Source organism: Petaurus breviceps, unplaced genomic scaffold (genome assembly GCF_028583685.1).
Source record: "Petaurus breviceps papuanus isolate PSGF00001 unplaced genomic scaffold, PetGlider_PUasm1.0 154, whole genome shotgun sequence".
NCBI classification, from domain to species: domain Eukaryota; kingdom Metazoa; phylum Chordata; class Mammalia; order Diprotodontia; family Petauridae; genus Petaurus; species Petaurus breviceps.
Window position 1 is genome coordinate 16398360 of NW_027185715.1, and position 11357 is coordinate 16409716.

The window sequence follows — 11357 nt, forward strand, 5'->3', positions numbered from 1 at the left end:
AGATAGATAGATAGATAGATAGATAGATAGATAGATAGATAGATAGATAGATAGACGGATAGATGGATAGATGGATAGATTGATGGACAGATGGATGGACAGACAGGCAGATAAATAGATGGATGGATGGATGGATTGATGGACAGATGGATGGACAAACAAACAGGCAGATAGATAGATGGACAGATAGACAAGTAGATAGATAGATAGATAGATAGATAGATAGATAGATAGATAGATAGATAGATAGATAGATAGATAGATGGATGCATTGATGGACAGATGGATGGACAGAAAGGCAGATAAATAGATGGATAGATAGATGGATAGATGGATGGATGGATGGATGGATGGATGGATGGATGGATGGATGGATGGATGGATGGACAAACAAACAGGCAGATAGATGGATAGATAGATAGATAAATAGATAGATAGATAGATAGATAGATAGATAGATAGATAGATAGATAGATAGATAGATAGATGGATGGATAGAGATCATAGATTTAGAGCTGGAAGAGACCTGGAGATCATCTATGAATCTCAGAGGCTATCTAGTCAAACACCCTTCTTTTATAGATGAGGCTGTTGACAACCAGGGAAGTTAAGTGACTTGTCCAAGGTCACACAGATACTAAAGCAGCAAAGGCTGAAATTGAACAAATATTACTCTTCCTACAGCACTAATAAGAAACAGGCACCTTTTGTGTAAACACATTACATAATGATGGATGCCATGCTGCAAATCTCATTTTGCACCATAAACACCTTTTGCATCTGCATTTGTATCCTTGTTAGTGAATATGACTCAAAGGGCCACTGTTACTATTACAAGAACATAACAAAATAAACCTTTTTTCATATTTTGCTAGAATGGTGAAAACAACAATCCCTCAACTAGCCATCATGACTGCCCTTCTGTTATTTTTTTTTTTGTCTACTTCTCTGTCTGAAAGAGCAAAATTAGATAGAGTGGAGATCAGATAAGTGCATTGGGTACACATTGTACACACTAACCTGTTTCTTTGGTTTGGCACTTCAAACAGGAAAGAAATTCCTCTAACTCCAAGTTCCTCTGGAAAAAGCCTTCCTTAGGTCAGAGATGTGGATTTTGGTGTGACCCCCAGTCTATCCCCAGTCCGGATTTTGCGTTCTGCTGGGTGCTCACTGAGTGGACTGACAAGCACAGGGGTTAAAATGTTTTTTTTCCACTTTCAGAGGCCTGTTTATGCCAAGGGCCCACTGATGTCAGTTCTCATTGGCACCAGGCAGAGAGCAGCAGCTGCTGGTTTGGCTCTTTCCTAATCTATAATTATAACTCCACCTGCCACCCAAGGCAGCCCTCAGAATGAGTCTGCACTGGCAGGGAGAATGTCCAGCAGCTCTCCTCAGCTGTCTTAAAAGGAGAACTCATTTTTCCTAAGGGTTTTGAGGACAACAAGCCTCCAGCTTCTAAAGAGAGAATCAAGATACACCTTGGGTGATTTGTATGGAGAATCATGACCTGTGAAGCTTGTAAGCTGGGAGGCAAATAAATCTCTTATAAGCAGAGTGGAGCTTTCTTCTGAGAGTTCCCTCACTCCCTCTCTCAGGCACAAAGGTATCAAGGATGGCTTGTTACTATGGATAACAGCTATCTACACGTGTGTCTATATGTGTGGTGGGTGGAGTGAATAGGTCAGAATTGTAGCATGGGATCGATGGGTGGATGGTAAGAGGAGAGAATATCCCTGCCTGGGTCAGGACATTTATTACCTTAGATGGAAATTTTTTGGTAAATTTTCCTCATGAAACCATAAAACTTTCTTGGTCTTTCAGAATATTTCCTTTTGGTTGAGTAGGACCCTCACTGTCCAACAACCCCTCCTCCTTAAAAGGGAGAGTTGTTCTGGCATGGGAATATTAATTAAATAACAAGGAAAATTATTACAGAATGAAGGAAATTTTCAACTGCTCTGTGTATAACTGCATACTACAAATTGTACTTGAAATTTGAACATTAAAAAATTCTTTAATATGAACTTCCTTCCTTCCTTCCTTCCTTCCTTCCTTCCTTCCTTCCTTCCTTCCTTCCTTCCTTCCTTCCTTCCTTCCTTCTTTCCTTCCTTTCTTCCTTTCTACCTGCCTACTTTCTTTTTGTATAATTCAAATTTATCATGGCAGTTCTAATACTGTCCTGCTGGTCTGTATCCCCTTTTGAACTTCCTTCTGCTCTCTTCTGTTTATTTTTTAATAATCCTTGGATGTTCTTTTCTTCCTTTTCTTTCACATCACTGTCACTACCATATCAACTCTGCTCTTCTTGTGACACACAAAACAAATCCACCCATTGGTTGGTTATGTGTCTGAAAGCGTATATTTTCTTTGGTACTTCTAATCCATCACTTGTCTGCAATGAGGTGGGAGACATGTTTTATCATCAAATGTCTGGAATAGAGTTGGTTATCAAGTTGAGCATAGTTCTTAAATTCACAATTGTTTTTCCTTACAATACTATAAATGGTTTTCACTATACTATGCTTATCAGTCTGTATCCTGTAAATATTCCTGGGCTTCCCTTTAATCTATTCCTTTCATCATTTCTTATAGCAAATTCTATTACATCCTCATACCATAATTTGTTTAGCCATTCTCCAACTGATAGGCTTTGACTTTGTTTTTTGTTGACTAGTGATTATTCCAACTTAAATAGCATGTTTCTATTTGTATATTTGGGGAAGTGATGGCAGATAAAGGTAGAATTCTAATGGAGAGAACCACTGGCTTTGGCATCAGACAACATGGGTTTAAATCTCAGCTCTGTTACTCCCTGAGCAATGATGGAGAAATTATTCAGATTCTGTATTCTTTATCTGCAAGATAATGTAATTGAATTAGTTGATCTCTATGGTTCTTTCTAACCATAACTCCTTGATTCTGCCATGTAGCAAGCTTTATAGTACATGTAGCAAGCTTTATAGTAAGTGCTAAAGTGAGTCAAATTCATTTTTATGTGTAGCAGCCTAGTTTTTAGCCAAAGGGAAATGTAACAAAGGACCAGAATATTTCTCTGGTTTTTATTTAGTGATCACAAAACTTAATTAGCTTTTCATGGAAGGAGAATAAATATAATAGAAATGAGGGGTTAAGCTGCAAGCCTGGAATATAGCAAATTGTTTTAGTAAATCTCAGACTATTTACAAGATAGAAACTCCTGGGATGTTCTGCCCATTTTTACACTCATAATCCCAGGGGATTTTGGTGTGGCAAGACATACAAAGATGTCTTGGACAGACATAAGTGGATGAGTGGGCAGCTCTAAGCCAGGCCTTGTCCATCATTCTCTGGTAGTGATGGTGGATGGTGCTCATGGGTCGGGGAAGCTGCATACACCTGGTTCCTTTGTAAATGGAGTTATTATACTCATATACCCCACAGGGCTGTTCTGAGAAATGACTAATTAATGATGGCAGATGGCATTAAAAATGTAAAATGCTTAATAATAATGAGATTGCTTGAACAAACTCCTATTATCTTGAACAAACCCTGAGGCAAGAGGGTATTCTTTAACAGTTCCTGAAAGATATCCCTTTGAAATAGACTCACCAACAACCATCATTTGCCATAATTTCTTATAAAACACCAAACAAATAGCAAATCTTTTTTTTCCAAAAAGATCATTTTCACTTTTGTGAGGGAGATCTGAACCTATACAAATTCTAGACAAATCATAGAATATATCCTTCCAGAAAAAGCAGTTTCCTTCTATTATATTATCTTTCATCCTTTTGTATTTTTTACAGACAATAGAAATTTTTCAGACATAATAATGTGATTTTGATGAAACCTATTTTGAACCCTCCTGGAAAATACTTTTAATGCTGGCCTATCTTCAGTGATAGGACTATTCATAAAGTAAGTCAATAAAATAGTTCAAAGTAAAACAATTAGGAGGGGGTGACATTTCATGGTGGTAACAATGCCATTTGTCTACGAATATAGGAGCATGTTCATTAATAAGACTTTTTTTGGAGCCCATAGTTAGGCAGTCAATTTGTTACAAATTCCTATTGTCTTTTCTATCATGTTTTGGTCTACCGATGCATTTCATTCTAGGGGTTCCTCCCTCTTATGGCCAGTTTATTTAAGCATAACAAATTTATATGAATCTGAAACCATGAATCTCTTAGGCTTCAGAGCTGGAAAGGACCTCAGAGACTATATTGTCTGACTGTCTGAAAATGGAGATGGAGGAGGGAGGTGTTGATCCCACATTCTCATTGGGAATTATATCTCCCACAGTGAGTGTTTATTCAATAGCTTTAGCATATCATGTCTGAAAGCAAGCAAGGAAGGAAGAAACATTTATTAAGTGTTTACTGTGTGCCAGGCACTAGGCTAAGACTTTACAAATATTATTTCAGGACAATACTCTTGCAGTGGGATGAGATAATGGCTTTTAGAATGGAAGTAATAGACCTGGGGATAGAAAAAGAAAAGGCTTTTCTCTAAATTGCATCTAGATCCAGAGTTCTTAATCTTAGACTGCAGATGAAAACAATTGCATTTTAATTTTCACTAACTTTTGATATTTTATTTTATCATACATTCAAAAGCATTAATTTAAAAAGGGGTTCGTAGGTTCCACCAGATCAACAAAGGGATTCATATCATTAAAAAAAGATTAAGATTACCTCAACTAAGTGGTGTATGTTATTATTAAAATAATTTTGACTTTATAAACCCCCTTCAGGGTTCTCAGAGAACACCAGAGATATATTGTGAGAATTGCTGCTCTGAGATTACAAATTTACATATGCATTGATAGAGAAAGTTTCCACACAAGAAGTTTCCTACTCTTATGAAATTACAAATCTGAACCAAAAGACAAAAACTCATAGAATGTAACTATTTAGCGGTCATTTATTTATGCTTTTTTTGGGAGGGCAATTGGTGTTAAGTGACTTGCCCAAGGTCACATGGCTAATTATTCATCTCCTTAAAATTTTTTTTTGTTTTCTTATTGTATTTTTTCTTTTTAAATTTTTATTTATTTATTTGGTCATTTATTTTTGAGGGTGATGTTTGTATACTGAACTTCCTCTAATGATCCATCAGATTTGCTGAATCGCTGATGTGAATATTCCTTTCACTCATGCTGATTGCAGCCTTTCAGCAACAATTTGATGTTGGAATCTCCAGGTTTGTTTGTTTGTTTTTATAGCAGATCCAGGATTGGAGGAGATTTATTACTAGCTGATCACCATCAAGTCCAATGATTTGATACTTGCTGTGTGCTTCATATGTGGTCCTTTGATCTCTTTAACTAGACTGGAATCCATTGAAAGTAGGGACCATGTCTTATACTTCTATATCCTAAACTGACACCTGGAACAGTGTGAGACACACAGTAGGTACTTAATAAATGATGGATTAAAAGAAATGATGAGGCAATCCAATTCTATCATTAAATTAAGAGAAAGGATATGGCAGTCTAATTCTGTCATTAAAGTGACTGCATATGTCACTCAAGTTTTCCTCACCAAACCTTAATATGGCAGAGATGAAGTGGGCTGATAAATTGATAAACCAAATTTTTTCAAGAAAAGGAAAAAATATTTTCTACTAAAGACTTTGTTTTTAGTCATGGGGAGAACTTTGAATCTCCAAAGCAGAGACACTATATTAAGAATTTTCTCACAACTGGGGTTCTATATGCACAGGAGAGGTTTTTATTGGCCTCAATACTAGTCTCTCTTTTCTACTAGTCTTCTCTTTATCTACAACCTGCCAAACTCAACAGGACAGAAATGCAGCCAATTTCTTTTTAAGGGCTACTTTTTCAAATGGAAGATCCAGAAACTTAATTCTATTTCAAAGATGAAAGTTTAGATTCTGGAGTATTATTACTAAGGGCTGCAAGGGTATGCTGAACTATACAATATATGACATTGTAAAAAGAAACAGTGCCTTAACACTTTCCAGATAACCAAGAACAATGGAAAAGATAGCATAGCATTCGTGGCCATGCCTAAATCTACAAGGAAAGCCCAGAAAATCCCAGGAATTTATTCAGATGATATTCTCATGAAATTCTATTGCTTCAGCAGAGTCAAAGGCATAAGAGGCACAAAGAGAAATGACATTCCTGTGCTGAGAAAAGGGAAGAGGTTGAAAAATGGTAAAATGCCATGTCACTATGGTAAATGGAAACAGAAACACACTTTTTTTTCCTCCTCGTGGAAAAATAAAGGACGACTTCCTTGTAAATGAAGACATGTTAAACAATACAACCCACAAGCTAGTTCTGAATAAAGAATAAAGGCTTTGTTAAATAGGTGAGGCCCATAATCTTGCTCAAGATGATGCTATATGAACTCAATTGACTCATTATAGTTTCTACTTGTGGAGTTTGCTCTGTGAAAAAGATTAATTTCAATGATCCAAAATGGATCCTAGGGAACAAATGATTAAATACTTTCTACTTCTCCCCTGAAAGGTGGGAAGTTAGGGGTTTGGAATGATGCATCAACTGGTATTTTGTCAGTTGGTTCTGCTCAGTTCTTTTTCTTTGTTGCATAGGATTCAATCAAATTGTCATGTATAAATGTGTAACTCCACTTTCAACCAAGCTGGGGAGGGGATCCCTGTCCTATATGCTGCCCGAAGAGAGTGATTTTGGATAGGTGAGGAGAATGCAGACACAACCTCTGCATGACTATGTGAAGAACAATGTTGGTTTGAAAACTTTGTAGAATAGACATTCTTACTCCTTCACATGGACTTTGAAAGGACTTATGGTGCCTGGTTTACTTGGGTACCAATTCCAGTCATGTATATATAGAGAGACCAACTTTGGAAACAGCAGACATGTAGAGGAATCCACTTTCCAGTCTTTCCTAGTTCCCCCTTAACTTCTTCCCCAACCCCCTGCTCCTAGCAGCTGGTGCCTCCTCCTTCAATTTACCTTGATTTTATTTGAAATATATTTAATATATTCTTAATTATATGTAGTGTCTCCTTCAGAACCACTCACCCCTCACCCAAGTAGACAGTCACATTCAAATGTTAATTCTCCAGAAAGCTACTAATAACTGCTGTCTTTTGGGTGCCAGGGGTAATTCTAAAGGGCTAGATTTTCTGTCACTCAGAAGCCCCCACAAGTGAGCTTCCTATCGATTATCAGTCAGTAGCTTTTAGCAAAAATATTTACCAAGATAGTTTAATAAGAATAATCAGAACAAAATATGCCCACCCACCCCCAACTAAGGGCATAGTCTCCCCTTGTACACACAAGGTTGATAGGGAGAGTAGGTTCAAACTTAGAACACAAAAGTAGTGAGTCACACATATAGGGAATATTGGTAGGAAAGGGTTACCTCACAAGTCCTGGCACCAAGAGTTCTTTTTTTCCTCTGTGAAGTTTTCATGAAATTCTCCTGAGGTGTGGCTTTCTTCTGGGCCTGTATAGAGTCTATAAGTGGGATTCTCTATCACAAAGGGTTATACGCTCTGAAGCTTCTTACTCTCTCAGGTTTGTATCCTTATGATAAGGTGGGGAGGTAAGAAGGTGAAAACCTACCTTCAGGGCATTCTTATGTCTGATGTCAAGCACACAGAAAGTAATATCTCTCCCTTCAAGATTTTTAAAAATAGCATTTTCTGGAATTTTATTTTGTCCTTATTACAGTCTTCTCCATCATATGTATTCATTAGACTGTATGCCTCCATTGGACTGGAAGCTTAGGAGGGCAGAGACTGAGTTATTTTTTTTTCTTTTTGAGTCTTGAGCACTTATGATAGTGCCAGGCACATAATCAGCCAGTCAATAAATTTACTAGACCCCTACTGTGTGCTGGGCACTGCTTTAAGCACTTTACAAATATTACCTCATAGAAAGTGCTGAGTAACTTTGTTAAATTGTAGGATAGTTAAGTAAAGAGATAGAAATTAGTCTTTCTCTTCCTCATTAAAAATATTATTAAAATAATATTGTACATTCAGTATATAATGACTAATGTGACCATTGGCAATATTTGAAAACTGGCAGAAGTGAAGACAAGTAAACCCTTTTTTACTTCCTTTTACTTCCCTAGAGTGTCTATTTGGCACAAGTATATGACTGACTCATGCAAATAACTAGTAAAAGTACTGATAAACCCTGACCTAATATAACTCTGCACATGATTAGGCACCAAATACTGTGAATATTTTTTTTTAAGCAATTGGGGTTAAGTGACTTGCCCAAGGTTACATGGCCAGTTATTTTGTTTGGGTGCTAAGTATCTGAGGCCGGAACCGATCCTGGATCTCCTGACTCCGGGGCCGGCACTCTTAGTCACTGCACCACCTGGCCACCCCCTATGAATATTTTTTGATGGTGATGATTTCTCTACTCAACTTCCATGGAGCACTCTGGGATATTTGAGGGTTTTTCTCCCTTTAGATACAATTCCTATAGAAGATGAAAGAAGCAAAGAGATCCTACATTTTCATGTCAGATTAACTGAATATGAAATGGATTTAATGTAGGCAGTATAGTTGGGTTCCTTAATTTGAAATCTATGAACTTTTGAAAAATCTTGATAGTTCTATTTCAATATATTTTATTTTTCTCATAATTTTCAATATTTTAATGCTTTTAAAAATATTATTCTGAGAAGGGGGTTAATAGGTTTCATCAGATTGCTAAAGGAGTCTGTGAAAAAAAAAAGGTTATGAATTCTTAGTGGAGAGGAAAGATATCTGTCTTGGAGTGTGAAGTCCTGGGTTTAAGAACTGGTTCTGCCATCTCTGTGGTCTTGGACAAATCACTTCCTCTTCTGTAAAACTGAGATAATGTTATAATACCTAAAACTGAGATAATTCACCTCCAACACAGTGTCTCCCATGCTTATATTGAAGATCATCCAAGAATCCTTGCAATATATAATAACACAGATACCTATTCAATGACCTTCTGACTATTAATATCAAGTGGGGCACCAAAAAAGAGATATATGCTTAGAGAGAAACATTTGCTACTATCTTAGAGGATGTCCAGCTTTGAGTCTAAATGAAGAGGGATTTCCCATAAATAATTAAGTTCTCTAGATGTCTCTGTCAGTGATGTGCTAATTATATCAATCCCCAGGACACTGCAGAGTTTCCTAAATCGGATCTATAATGACTCAAAGGAATTCAGCCCAACTATTCACACAGGAAAAACCAAGTGGATCATTAATGCCTGTCATCCAGAAGTTGATACAAAATTGGTTGAACAACCCACAGAGCCGATCCTACTGCCAAGGAATAACTAAGCAAGAAAAGAAGCATAAAGAATGTCATTGGAGAGCTATATAACCAGAAAAGAAGGTAAACTGGTCACATAGAAAAAGCAAGGAATAATTGATGTACAGCCTATGAGTGCCATGCAATGTCAAAAGATTCAGAGCAAGTCCCCAGATATTTGCTAGATCCTTGATAGAGGATTTATAGAACATGGACAAGAATTGTACATCTAGCTTGAACTTGCACATAAAAGTTGATTGTTAAATTTTTAGAGGGAGCATATACACCTTAGAAATCACAAATACTACAAATCAGGGCTTGATTTATTGTTTTGTTGATAATCTTGATTTAAGAAAGTAATGAGGAAAATGTTAATAATGTAGCTTAAAACTAAAAATGTGTTGTATGTACCTTTTCCGCCCTGAAGATTCTGTTGTTAAACATTACTAGTGTGCCACTGGTTGTAATTTACATGTAATTTAATATATTATGAAAAACCTGATTCAGGCTGGTCCCCTGGAAGTTTAGGCGCAATAAGAGAATGAAATGAAACTGTAGTACATATAGTTGTTGTGTGGGTGTTGTTGCATGACTTGAAAGAATGCAGAATAGGCATCTCTATCCTTTTCTTCCCCACTTTTCTCCAAAAGAGACTTAAGTCTTGCTAGAAGGAAAAGCAGGAGGTTGAGGGCAGAAGGCTCAAAGAGAGGGCTACTGGACTAGAATTATATTTTTCTGCTCTCTTCAACATTATTAGACTAGGGAATGTAATTTTCAGGTTCAGTCTAACTTCTGATCATTCTAGACCCCCAAGCTTTATACCCAAGATTTGACCCTTTCCCCTCCAAATAGTAGTTCCATAATGAACATACACAGTAGGTAGGCAAGAAGCCCATTTATCCAAGGCAAAACACCAAATAAAAAAACCAAACCAGAAATCAGAGAAAGCATACATATGAGAATATATACCAGACAATAAACAAAGACAGTCCTAAATCTCATCCAAGGGGAAGTTCCCTGAACTCTTCAATGTAGCAAGCTGGGAATAGGGACATTATGGAGACTGCTAGCTCCTCTCCTGTTGACTTCCTCCCAGAGTCTTTTCCTTTGGCAACCTGAAGTGAGTTTAGCATCTTCCCTCTTGAAGTTAGAAGCCAGTAGGACAAGAATAGACTTGAAGAGACTCTCTTTCATTGTGCTTATAATCACTTTGACCCTCATGCAGGCACAAGGCATTGATCTTCACTAATGAGGAGAGAGTGCCGTACCAATGGGCTTTGGGACTGGGGTTACAAAACACTCATAGAAGATCCAACAGAAATTGACTTAGTCATAGTAGGGCGATGATACTCAAGGATATTCATTGAAGACATTGTGTTGATCCAGTTAAGCACACCTTCCCTTATTGTCCATGCTTGTCAGTCAAGCATCAAAGAGGAACTTGATCTCTTTCTAGCTTTTTGAACTCAGAGACTAGGAAGAAACATCCCCCATGACGGTGTTGCTTGTCTAACCCAACCTTCAAGACTATTATGATAAAATCTGAGAAAATCATTGTCTATTACCATCATTAAATAGAGAGATCCCCATAGACAGCATAGAAATACTGCTTTTTAACACAAAGAGATTGTAATTTTTTTAAATCCCCTGGATTTGGAGACTTATGTTCCAATTCTTGTATTTACTATCTGTGTGATTCAAACAAGTCATCTAAATTTATGGGCCTTGGTTTCCTTATGTATAAAATGAGGGGACTGTGTTAGATGTCCTCTAAAGCATTCTAAACTACATAATAAATGCCTTCCATTCCAAATAGTAGTGTTTGAGAAAGGAGAGGCAGATAAGAACGAAGCTAGGTTAGTACACAGTCAAAGAAATGATTGAAAAGATTGTGTAAATCATGCATGCTACCAAAGTTTAAAACAATCAATAGCCCTCATTTTATCCATGCAACCAAGAAGACTTGGAGTCATAAAAATATGATACTGATGGAGGCTAGATATACATTTTCATGTTGCTGAAGCAATAGCTACCACACCAGATTCATGTCTCTATTTTCGAAAATTTATAGAAAAATAATACTGTCAATTACTGAGTAATTGACC

At 37.0% G+C, this 11357-nt stretch overlaps 1 protein-coding gene and 1 long non-coding RNA gene across 2 annotated transcripts in view; one reads left to right on the forward strand and one right to left on the reverse strand.

Moving 5' to 3' along the window:
* BEST3 (bestrophin 3) overlaps window positions 1–1247 on the reverse strand; it is a 49324-nt gene extending 48077 nt beyond the window's left edge. Inside the window, exon 1 of the mRNA XM_069081819.1 lies at window positions 1021–1247. The gene's annotated coding sequence lies outside the window, so the exon portion shown is untranslated. The remainder of the gene's footprint in view (window positions 1–1020) is intronic.
* A 106-nt stretch (window positions 1248–1353) lies between these two features.
* On the forward strand, window positions 1354–9754 carry LOC138156003 (uncharacterized). The gene is made up of 2 exons (XR_011167046.1): window positions 1354–1603; window positions 9116–9754. It is a non-coding gene; the product is annotated as an uncharacterized lncRNA (long non-coding RNA).
* The last annotated feature ends 1603 nt before the right edge of the window (window positions 9755–11357 follow it).